At 40.8% G+C, this 12,118-nt stretch overlaps 1 protein-coding gene across 8 annotated transcripts in view; it reads left to right on the top strand.

The window, feature by feature from the left end:
* tpk1 (thiamin pyrophosphokinase 1) overlaps window positions 1–12,118 on the top strand; it is a 152,609-nt gene that overhangs the window by 132,406 nt on the left and 8,085 nt on the right. The window lies entirely within an intron of this gene.

The following is a 12,118-nucleotide window of genomic DNA, read 5'->3' on the forward strand; positions in this document are numbered from 1 at the left end:
CTTACTTGAGTAATAAACCCTATATCAGGAAAATATTGTCCTCGGTTTGTGTCCTTCCAGTGAGCTTTGCAGATGTGGGAAAATGTCATCAGGCAGTAATCGTTGTTAAATTCATAATTATTCTCGGAGAGAGACCAACTCTTATCTGCCCCTGGGAGCCCCGTAATGCATAGCATCATTTCAATATGGGGGTGTCCGCGACACGGTTTATAAGCAGGTAGCGGCGCTGCGGCTGCTTTATATAGCGACTCGTTGCATTCTCCCTCAACCCAAATCCTCGGATCACGCATTTTAGCTAAAACGCTAACATTAGCTTGCCTTACGTTGACTGTAGAGTTGTGGGTGATGGTCACTCAGATGTGTCATGAGATTTGAAGCGTTGCTGCCTTTCACAGACACTTTTTCTGCACGTGCTGCAAACAGGATAGCCGTCTTCTATCAACTGTCCCTCGGCATTCTTTAAATATCCAAAAGATGCCCGTACTTCCCACTTTGTCTTCTTTGAGGGATAATAATTGTCCTGAGAGCTGCCGTCTCCTCCTTTGGCCATTATTTCAGCTTTAGCTTCAAGAAAGTTTTGGTTGTAAACAACAAAGCGCGCATGTGCCGCCGGCAACTTCAGCAGATGATACGGTGGCTGGTAAGGGTCACCGCGCCTACACCGCAGCAACGGTAAACCCACCGAGATTATATAGTTTTTAAAAAGCAAGACGGTTATTATTATTGTCAACTTTTTTACTGGGGTTTACTGCTACACCGGTTACCGTGACAACCCTATTTGTTATACAATGATACAATTTGTAAAATAAAAACTGTGAACTGTGTCCACATACACAGCAATGGGATTTTGACAAAGCATTATGCCCTGTTTGGAAATTTTTGCTTTTTGGTGTCTAAGTTTTGTAAGAGTCTTCTGTTGGACTTTTGGGGATAATCTCTTGGCACATGGATTATTTACTTTTTCAACTGCTTTACTTGTTTTTGTGTAACATAACATCTGTTTTTATTTCTTATTGGGTCATGTTACCTATTGCATGTTTATTTTTTCCTTATAATAACGTTTTACTTTCCTTGACACTAAATGTACTAGTTTACCCGTTTAATTATAGATTCATTAGTATAAATACAATAAAGTTTTTCTGCCACTAAATAAAATATTTACTAAGAAATCACAATGTAGCCATAGAAACACTACTTGGCATATATGTTGTGTGTGTGTGTGTGTGTGTGTGTGTGTGTGTGTGTGTGTGTGTTTGTTGGCGTGCGTGCGTGTGTGTGTGTGTGCGCGCACACTCTGTCTTCTAGATCCCCAGTGAGTCGTGGAGGATGGCTGCTTATACTGAGCCAGGATCCTCTGGAGGTTTCTTCCTATTAAAAGGGAATTTTCCTCTCCACTGTCACTAAATGCTTGCTTAGTATGAGGATTGCTTTAAAGACTCTGACACTAGTCAGTGACTCGATGCAATTTGCTGGGTTCCTTATATAGGAAACATTTTTTCTGATTGGCTTAATGAATTGACCTGAATTGGAATGTTTATTATGTGAAGTGCCTTGAGACGACTCTTGTTGTGATTTGGCGCTATATAAATAAACTTGAATTGAACTGAAAACTTGCATTTTCTCAGACATTTTTGCACCAATTCATCAAAGCAAAGCTTTTTTTTGCGAGGAGGTGGGAATAATTAATTCAGCATAGACCGAAATACCATTTAAAGGCTCGTGAACTCTTTGCATGTGTTTTGGATTAATTATCTGATTAGTGTGACACTTGAGCCTAGAGTATTAAACTTTTTCACAATATTCTAATTGTCTGAAATTTTGAATTAGGGTTTTTTTTATCAGCTGTAAACCACAATGTCAATAAAAAGCACAAGACGAAAAAAAAGTTTATTTTTTGTTGGCATCATAGTGGAAGTAAAAGTACGAGTGAAATATCTTTGGAAGCGAAGCAAATCGCTAAACCTCTAAAACCAGAGTCAACATCGGTGCAGCCTACGCTAGTTTGAGGAAGCTAAAGGCGGCTACAAAATCACGGACTGATGATGACCTGACTTTGTTGCAGCTGGACTTGTACGTAATAATATTTTGTCCAACAATGTGGATCTTTTTACTTTGTGGTTTATTTTTAGTATCAGCTGGTTCACTTTAGTGTTAGCTCGTTGTTAGCACTAGCAACAGCAGGCTGCAGCAATGTTGTTTATGACAGTTGTAATTCCACTTTAAACCACTAGAGTGGAGGAGCAGGAAACTGCTGTGTTACTTTAAGTTAAAAAACTAGTGACACACCTAATCCAAAATACAACATAAACAGGTGCTGATAAAAACACAATAAACACCTGAGACAGATGGATTTAAGAGCAGAGTGTCTCACAGAGCCAAAGCGATTGAGAAATCTAAATTAAAAGCAAACTTTGGGCAAGATGAGAACGCTTGTCCTTGCTACTAATGAGACCGTGCTGTTTGTGAAACGTGCATCTTCAAAAACACATTAGAATGCAAATGAGTCCATGTGTTAATAAGGACTTTATTACATGTTCCATATTTTTAGTTCCACTCTAAACAGCAGGAAGCACGGATATGCCTTATTTTGACAATTTAGACATGCAGATTTACTTCTATGCAGCCTAATTAGTCTAATTAATTCTCACTAGAGAGGACAACGTTTCATTTGCTGTGTCTAGATTTGTTAACATCTTTGCACCTCATGAGCATTTTTGCCAAACTAGTGCTTCAAAACTTTTTATATAAGGTTTTTATTTCAGTTTCATCAAAAAAATTCAGAAGCTTATTGGAAAAAATGTGTGGAACGTTCAGGGGGAAAACATTTTGATGCAGAAGCTTTAAATCTAAGAGTGTGTGGTCGGGATTGCCTTTAGTTATTCAGATTAAGAGCGAGGCATTGTGTCTGCTGCCTCATGTTTCAGTATTCAGAAAGCATTCTAAATACTGGAAAGGACTGTTTCCAAAAGAGGCCACAGCCGTGTACTCTGTCTTGTACGCGAACACATAGATCTGTTTGACAAAGCTGGTTCAGTCAGCGAGGTCTAACCCGGTGTCCCTGCCAGAAGCAGACATCTCTGCTGCCACATCCTTTCTCCTCCTCCTGTTTCTCCAGATGCAATCATGCACCTTGACCTTTTTTTTTTCTTTTCATATCTCCTCTTTTCTACCCATGTTTTCTACTTGTAGTGGTTTTGTCTCTGTTCAGACTCGAGGTGTTAATCTATTCTCTCTTTATCTATCTGCCTTTCTCTCACATGAGCTCCTTGCTCTCACATTACTGCGCAATATTGGCCCCTCTCTTTGCCCTTGCACTCCCTCCCCCGTTCCACCTCTTCTTCTTCTGTCTTCCCTCTCATTTCCTCTCTTTCTCCATCACTCCCGCTCACTAAGGTCCTCGAGGGGAGAAATGAAAAGTGTGTGTATTCTGTTGCAGCCGAGTGTGGCAGCAGGAGGGAAAACTGCTGTTTTATGGTTTTATTTATGGATCTGTAGATTTCTGGCACTGTGCACATCACACACAGGGGCAGAGAGGGGAAATGAAGAGCACCCTGGTGTGAACTGCTGCTAGCACCCCCCGGTGGAGCTGCAGACTGGGAAGGAGGCAGATGAGCCCACAGACAAGTGGACAGGAGCAAACACACACACATACAGGAGGGAAACACCCATCATGTATTTGTGAAAAGCGCACCAACTCAATAAATCAATCACAATCGTAGTATACAAGTTTTCCTCTGCTGTCTGTTTGCAACCTCATCTCACAAACGACTGTCGCCGAAGTCGCAGCAGAGATGAGTTTTCTTATCAAAAGGTCAACTTAAGCCAGAACAAGGTTTGTCACCTCACCCTTTAAAACGCTGCCGCCATTTAATGGAAGCAGCTATCATGGCACAGCAGATGGTGCTAATGCCGCCACCGCTCATCTCGGCTCGTGCCGGGCCAGTAAATAGCTTTAAATATAAGGAGAGAGTGTCAGGTGGATGAGGCTGCGGCTTTGAAACCATGGGTGAAAAACACAGCTTCGTTTCTTAAATGAGCCCCAGCTGGGTGTTTGTTTTGTTATTCAGCAATGTGCACAAATTTCATTTATTTATGCTGTTTGTTAATGACGGTAAAATTGCTGGAACACCAGTGAGTTTACCACCGTCATGGAGGGTGCCATAAAAGAGGCACCTTTGAACCACATTTACAGGCCAATTAAAGAAAGGTTTGATTGTCAGAAATGACCAAAATTGAGCTGGTTAACTAGAAATGAGTTGGGAGAAGCCAACATGTAGTCACTGCACCAGACGTCAAGTATGGTGGTGGTAGCGTCATGTAATGGTAAAGATGATGGGATACTTTTTAGACAGTATTTCTAGGCACAGCCAAGGTGTTTAGGGGATCCATTTTGATGGCCTACTGATCAGGTCTCAGATTTTTGCCGATTATGTTGTCCTGTTAGCTTCATCAGAACGTGATCTCAAGCTTTTGCTGGAGCGGTTTGCGGCCGAGTGTGAAGCAGCTGGGATGAGAATCGGCTCCTTTGAATCTGAGACCATGGTCTTGAGTCGGAACAGGGTAGAATGCTTTCTCCAGGTCAGCGATGAGGTCCTGTTCCAAGTGGAGGAGTTTAAGTATCATGGGGTGTTGTTCACGAGTGAGGGAAAGCTGGAGATCGAAGGGCGGATTGTTGCTGCGTCTGCAGTGATGCTGCACTGGTTTGTCATGGTGAAGAGAGAGCTGAGCCAGTCTATCTGCATTTGTACCATCACCTATGGTCATGGTAGTGACCGAAAGAGCAAGATTACGGATAAAAGCAGCCGAAATGAGTTTTCTCCGCAGGGTGGCTGGGCTCTCACTTAGAGATAGGATGAGAAACTCGGTCATCCGGGTACGTCCAACCATGAAGGAACCCAAAGGAAGACCCAGGACATGCTGGAGGGACTATGTTTCTCTTCTAGCCTGGGAATACCTTGGGATTTCCCTGGAGGAGTTGGTCCAAGTGGCTGGAGAGAGGGAAGTCTGGGCCTCTCTGCTTAGGCAGCTGCCCCCGCAACCCGACCCTAGATATGATGATGAAACTAAATGGATGAATGGATTGAAATTCTTGAACTTAGCTGGAAATCATCAGGTTTGAGACACACATAGGAACTGGTTTGTGATTGGATAAAGAAGGCTGACAATTGCCATCCTGAACTCCCAACCTTCTTTAAAATTGAAGTGGAAGTGTTTAAATTGGAAAAGAGTACGTGCCGATATGACCCTGGAAAAATGTTTCAGACCCTCAGATCACCAATGTACAGGGAGGAACCCCTCCAACCCTCATCAACTGGATTGGGGGTAGTATTTTGCACAGCTGTAGTTTACCTGAAGACGGACAGATTTTTTTTCAATAATTTCCTAACATTTAAATGTTTAATTACCTGAAAAACTACTGATATACATCATACGCTAGCAAAGTCCCAGTAAACTGAGAGGTAAAAATTGGAAGTGGTGCCTACCGACCCACTTAAAGCTCTGAATATGAATTAAAAAACAAGTCTGTTCAAGAAAGCCCCCCATTATGGAAAACCAGTGGGTTTAGGAATGTCGTGCCTGGATGGATAACTTTGATCCTGTGTTCAAGAGAAATCCACCATAAATTCAAACATGGGTTCAGATCAACACCTCTAATTGTTGTATAATAATTTCAATCCTGAATAGAAAGTGTTCAGATTTATCATTTTAAGCCCAAAATCAATAATACATTCCAGTCCATGATGGGTTTATGCAAACGTCTGACCACGACCCAACAAAGGGTTTGATGCAGAAATATCGGACTTGCCCTCTTGGTTTGCAGCAGTGAAAAACAATCAGACATTTTTGTGTAATTTTGACATTTTAATAACGTAGAAACATGATTTATAGAAAACGGTTTTCTCCTCTCCACCATGGAGGGTAAGAAACATTAATAGCATTGTTCAGGACAGCAGGGATCCACCACCGGACCAAATGAGTTTTGTCTCTACATGACAAGTCACACAAAGAAGACACAATCAGAAATAATGGGAAAGGAAATGATTTGTTTGGTTGGTAGTCAACTCAGTTGTTATGACTCCTATATTCACAGTTACACTGTAAAATGTATTAAATTTAAAATAAAATACATTTTAATCAGACTTAATATACGAGGAAACTGCCACAAGAGAAGAAAAAGAATCCAAATACCCAAAAACGAGACGCTCCCTTCCACTCTTCTTTTTTTGAGTCAGAGTGCAAAATAAACAAGCACTCACAAATTTTAACAAGTTCATCTGGCCGGCGTCCACCTTCTTTTTATTCTTAGTTAGTGTTCTGTGTTAAGTCGTATTTTGCTTCTGCTTCGGCAGTGAGTGATGTCACCGGTCAGCACCAAAAAGCATCCATGATATTAACTCATTCGCTGCCAGCCGTTTCCTGATCGGTAAAGCCCTTCGCTGCCAGCGTTTCTCACCGTTTTTACTGTTTTTTAAGAGTTACAGAACGTTGCACGCTAGGATGATGTCGACACCAAAACAACCAAAACAAATTCAATTCAATTGAAGTTTATAAAGCGCCAAATCACGACAAGAGTCGTCTCAAGGCACGTCACATAATAAACATTGCAATACAGGTCAATTCATCAAGCCAATCAGAAAAAACATTTCCTATATAAGGAACCCAGCAAACTGCATCGAGTCACTGGCTAGTGTCAGTGACTTTACAGCAATCCTATACTAAGCAAGCATGCAGTGACAGTGGAGAGGAAAACTCCATTTTAACAGGAAGAAACCTCCAGAGGATCCTGTCTCAGTATAAGCAGCCATCCACCACGACTCACTGGGGATCAAGAAGACAGAGCAGACACACACACACACACTAAGTAATGTTTCTATGGTTACATTGTGATTTCTTAGTAAATATTCTATTTGGTGAGAGATAAACTTTATTGTATTTATCCTAGTGAATCTATAATTAAATGGGTAAACTAGTAGCAACACATTCAATGTCAAGGAAAGTGAAATGTTATTGTCAGGAGGGAGAGAATGATTAAATGGTTAGCAACAGTGTTCAAGACGATGGCCCCCTCCATGAGGCTACCACAGCTCAGCAGATCACCATTGTAGCTTCTTCTGGGGAGGAAAACACTTAGAAAAATAATAAAGTTAACAGCTGAAATTGCAGGAAAGAATACAGTTAAAGAGCAGATTGTAGAAGAAAGTAGTAGAGTGTGGAAAGTGGTCAGTGTGTCCTCCAACAGTGTAAGCCTATAGCAGCATAACTACAGAGATAACTGGATAACCTAGCCTTTTAGATGGAGGCAGGGCAAGGGAGAGTTGTCTTTACCGACTGTACACTCCACCTCCCTCTACTCCCCCACTTGTCCAGATCTAGGCTAACATCAGATTTTAACCATAAGCCCTATCAAATAAAAATGTTTTAAGCCTAGTCTTAAAAGTAGACAAAGTGTTTGCCTCACGGACTAAAGCTGGGAGTTGGTTCTACAAGAGAGGAGCCTGATAACTAAAAGATCTGCCTCCCATCCTATTTTTAAATATTCTGGGAACCACCAGTAAACCTGCAGTCTGAGAGCAAAGTGCTCAGTTAGGAACGTATGGAACAATCAGGACACTGATGTATGATGGAGCTTGATTGTTAAGAGCTTTAAATGTGAGAAGGAGGATCTTAAAATCTATTCTGAATTTAACAGGCAGCTAGGGAAGCTAAGACAGGAGAGATATGATCTCTCTTTTTAATTCTCATCAGAACTCTAGCTGCAGCATTTTGGACAAGCTGAAGACTTTTAACTACATTCTGTGGACTTCCTGAGAGTAATGAATTACAGTAGTCCAGTCTTGATGTAAAAAATGCATGAACTACTTTTTCAGCATCACTCCTGGAAAGGATGCATCTAATCTTAGCAATATTCCGAAGGTGGAAAAAGGAAATCCTACAAACCTGTTTAATGTGGGATTTGAATGACTTGTCCTGGTCAAAAAAAAAAAACACCAAGGTTCCTTACTTTGTTCTCGGAGATTAATTTAATGCCGTTCAGGTCAGGTGATTGAGCAATTTCCTTTTCTGAATTTCAGGTCCAAAGATGAGAACTTCGGTCTTGTCTTGATTTAAAAGCAAAAAGTTTTGAGTCATCCATTTTTTATGTCTTCAATACAAGCCTGTAATCTAACTGATTCGGTTCATCAGGGTTAATGGATAGATATAACTGAGTATCGTCAGCATAACAGTGGAAGTTTATCCCATGCTGTCTAATGATTTTACCAATTGGGAACATACGTAAATATAGTAAAAAGAATTGGTCCAAGCACTGACCCTTGTGGTACTCCACAAGTAACCCTGGAGTATGAAGATTTGTCATGTACATTTACAAAATGAAATCTATCAGACAGGTAGGATTTAAACCAACCTAACGCTGTTCCTCTGATCCCTGCATGTTCAAGTCTTTCTAAAAGAACATTGTGATCAACTGTGTCAAAAGCAGCACTGAGATCTAACAAGACTAGAACAGACACAAGATTCTTATTTGAGGCCATGAGAATATCATTTGTAACTCTCACCAATGCAGTTTCAGTGCTGTGATACTCTCTAACACCAGACTGAAATTCCTCAAACAGATAATTGGTGTTTAAATGCTCACATACTTGGATGGCCACTATTTTCTCAAGGAATTTGGATAAAAATGGAAGGTTGGATATTGGTCTATAATTCATTGGGTGATCTGGATCCAGAGAAGGCTTCTTAAATAAAGGTTTGATTACAGCAACCTTAAAATCCTGTGGTACGTATCCATTGACTAAGGATAGATTGATTATATCTAGAATGGGGCAGTAACCAAAGGAAATGCATCTTTAAATAATTTGGTTGGGATTGGATCTAAAATGCAAGTTGAAGGTTTAGATGAAGCTAATATTTTTGATAACTCTGAAAGCTCAACTGGATCAAAATGGTTCAAGCACAGATGAGGTTCTAAAGTCACCTCTGATGCTGCCTCACTTACCGAGGAAGAAGAAATCGCATTGGGGAGGATGCTAATGATTTTGTTTCTAATAGAATTAATTTTACTTTTGAAAAATCCGATAAAGTCGTTGCTGCTGAGGGCTAAGGGTGATGGCTCAGAGCTATGATTCTGTGTAAGTTTGGCAACTGTACTGAAAATAAATTTTGGATTACTCTTTTTCTCTTCAATTAGCGATGAAAAATAAGCAGTTCTAGCTTGTTGAAGCTTATTTTTATGAAGCACAAGACTATTTCTCCAAGATAAGTAGGACTCCTCATGGTGCGTAGAGCGCCATGTTCTCTCCAATTTTCTAGAGTTTTGTTTTAAAGTTTGTAAATGAGAATTAAACCAGGGAGCCAACTTCCTGTCCCTAATTACCTTCTTTTTTAAAGGGGCAACATCATCTGATGCCACACGTAAAGAGGAAGTAACATGATGAACCTATGCATCAATTTGTGAAGGGCTAGAAATAAAAATATTGCCCTCTGCTACGTTCCTCTGAGATGCTGAAGATGGTGAAGATAAAACAGTTGATTTAAAAGATGCATCAGTGTTGTCAGATAGAGACCGACTATAGTGAAATTTAGTTTCATGTCTCGAGAACTCAGTTATAAAAAACTCAAAGGTTATCAGAAAGTGGTCCGAGAGGACTGGATTATGTGGAAATATTGTTATTTCCTCACACTGTATGCCATAAGTCAGCACAAGGTCTAATGTATGATGGCAGGAGTGGGTAGAGCTATGTATTCTTTGGGTAAAACCAATTGAGTCTAAGATATTACTAAAGGCTACACTGAGGCTATCATTTTCAATGCCCACATGAATGTTAAAATCCCCCACTACAATGACCTTATCAGTGTTTAGCACCAAATCAGATAAAAAATCAGAGATCTTATCCAGAAACTCAGAGTAAGGGCCTGGTGGATAATACAAAACTACAAACAAGAGTGGTTTTACAGTTTTGCAATCGGGATTAGGAAAACTTAGAAGATGTTCAAAAGAACTGTAACTATTATTTGGTACGGGACTGATTAATAGGCCTGAATGAAAAATGGTTGCCACTCCTCCTCCTCGCCCAGTATTTCGAGCAATATGATTATTTAAATAATTAGAAGGAGTCGACTCATTTAAACTAACAGTCCTCTTGCTGCAGCCAGGATTCTGTGAGAGAGAGCAAAGAAATCTGATTATCACAAATCAAGTAATCCACTAGGGCTGTCGCGGTAACCGCAAAAATGAAATATCGCAATATGAAGAAGCCCACCGTGCTGCATCATTGGCCACCGTGATTACTGAACTTGGTTCAACTCAATGATGCATGTTGAGAAGGATGGCTGCACTGGTATCAAAATGAAACGTCACTTCGCTCCTTTGGGAGCACTTTGGTTTTCAGTACGTCAGCTGCTGCGCAGCCAGAGTCCTTGGCCGAGATAGAGCTGCCACCAGCGGCAAAAAAATAATAATAAACGCTCGGAGACCTGCTGAAGTACAGGACAAGCACTGCTTCTGCAACCGTCCCGAAGAGAGTTTGAGCCGAGCTGGAGCTCACTCGCTACCTGTAGGAGGAATGCATCCACCCTAAAGAAACCCCCCTGACATGGTGGAGCAACAACCGGGAGAGATTCCCTTTGCTCGCCAGAGTCGCACGCAAGTACGTGTGCGTTAGTGCAACGAGCGCACCATCCGAGAGGGTTTTCAGTGTTGCTGGAAATGTTGCCACCCCTCTCAGATCCTCTCTCAAACCGTATATGGTTAACATGCTGGTTTTCCTTGTAGGCAACAAGGACGTGACCGAGCTATAAATCACCGTCATTCGTGTGTGTGAAAGTGAAAGTGAAATGATAGTGCGCCCGCCCCCCCGGCGCGCCCGGTACATGTAATTTTTTATGCTTGATTTTAAACAACTAAACAAAATGGGGACTTGTTTCTTATTTGTTAGATGCTGCAGCCAAATTTGCATTTAAAAGTTTAACCTCCTGAATTTTGTTGTTTGTAAGTTCAGTCGGACTCCGACTGTCGGAGAAACAAACGTTACTGCGATCTGTGTTGTTACTGCCCTTTGATCTGCATTCAGTAAAGTGTTATAAAAAAAGGCACGGCAATTTTTAACCTTTTTTAAATGTGTAAACATTATGTTTAGATAGTACTGCAATAAAAAAAAGGGCTGCAATAATATCGCACACCGCAATATTAAGCCACCCTGAATCACCGCAGGGGGAATTCCTCAACCGCGACAGCCCTATAATCAACATTTAATTGTCCTAGTTTTCTGCTCAGTTGAATTTGTTCTAATATTTATGAGATTTCCATGATTTGCTTTATTTAGCCTGATATATAATCTGTGTGGTTTTGGCCATGGGCAGGACACCTTTCAATGGGGTAGTAGGTGGGTAACAGTACAGAAGCTGTACAAAGTGCAAAGCGGAGACTCACCTCTTACATCAGGAAGAATCCGCACGTTTCGAGCTTTATCCATTCTTTCATAATCCTTTGTTGAATTGTGATCGGCAGAAGCTTTTCTGGTTCGTGCTTCACTTTTTTTTTTACAGCAGCTGACCAAAACGATCTCCTAACACATGGATTTTCTGCTTCCTGATCATGTGACGCATGCGGATAAAGATCGGCTTTAGAGCTGAGATGTTAGTTCTCACGGTGTCGGGGCTCATCCGATGCCCACACGGTAAAAAAATGCAAATGACAACTTTAGTCATAAATGGCAGTGAATGAGTTAATGACATTAAAAGTTTTATTTTGTTAAAGTATGCCACTATTTTTGGGAGAAGGACAGCACATGTGTGATATAAAACGTGGCCTTCAGAGACCAGAAGCTGTTGGGTTTATTACGGTGCTCCATGAATCCACAGTGCAGTGCACTTTGTGGGGATTTCCGAGTCCGACAAGTTTTTCGGTGTTGTGAGTTTAAAAAATGTGACTGAAGCAGCGTGAATGTTGCTTATTTTCATTGCCCCTCGGGGATTATTAAAGTTTTTTTTTTATTTGAATTTGAATTACCTTCCCATTCCACTTCACCAGTAACTCTTCCAGTTTTAAAAATGCCGGTTGTTTTGGCAACATCTTGTATTTCCTACCTTTGTTTCGTTGATCTTTGTGATTTTTCTTTAT

The sequence above is a fragment of the Nothobranchius furzeri genome, chromosome 7 (assembly GCF_043380555.1).
Source record: "Nothobranchius furzeri strain GRZ-AD chromosome 7, NfurGRZ-RIMD1, whole genome shotgun sequence".
Taxonomy (NCBI): domain Eukaryota; kingdom Metazoa; phylum Chordata; class Actinopteri; order Cyprinodontiformes; family Nothobranchiidae; genus Nothobranchius; species Nothobranchius furzeri.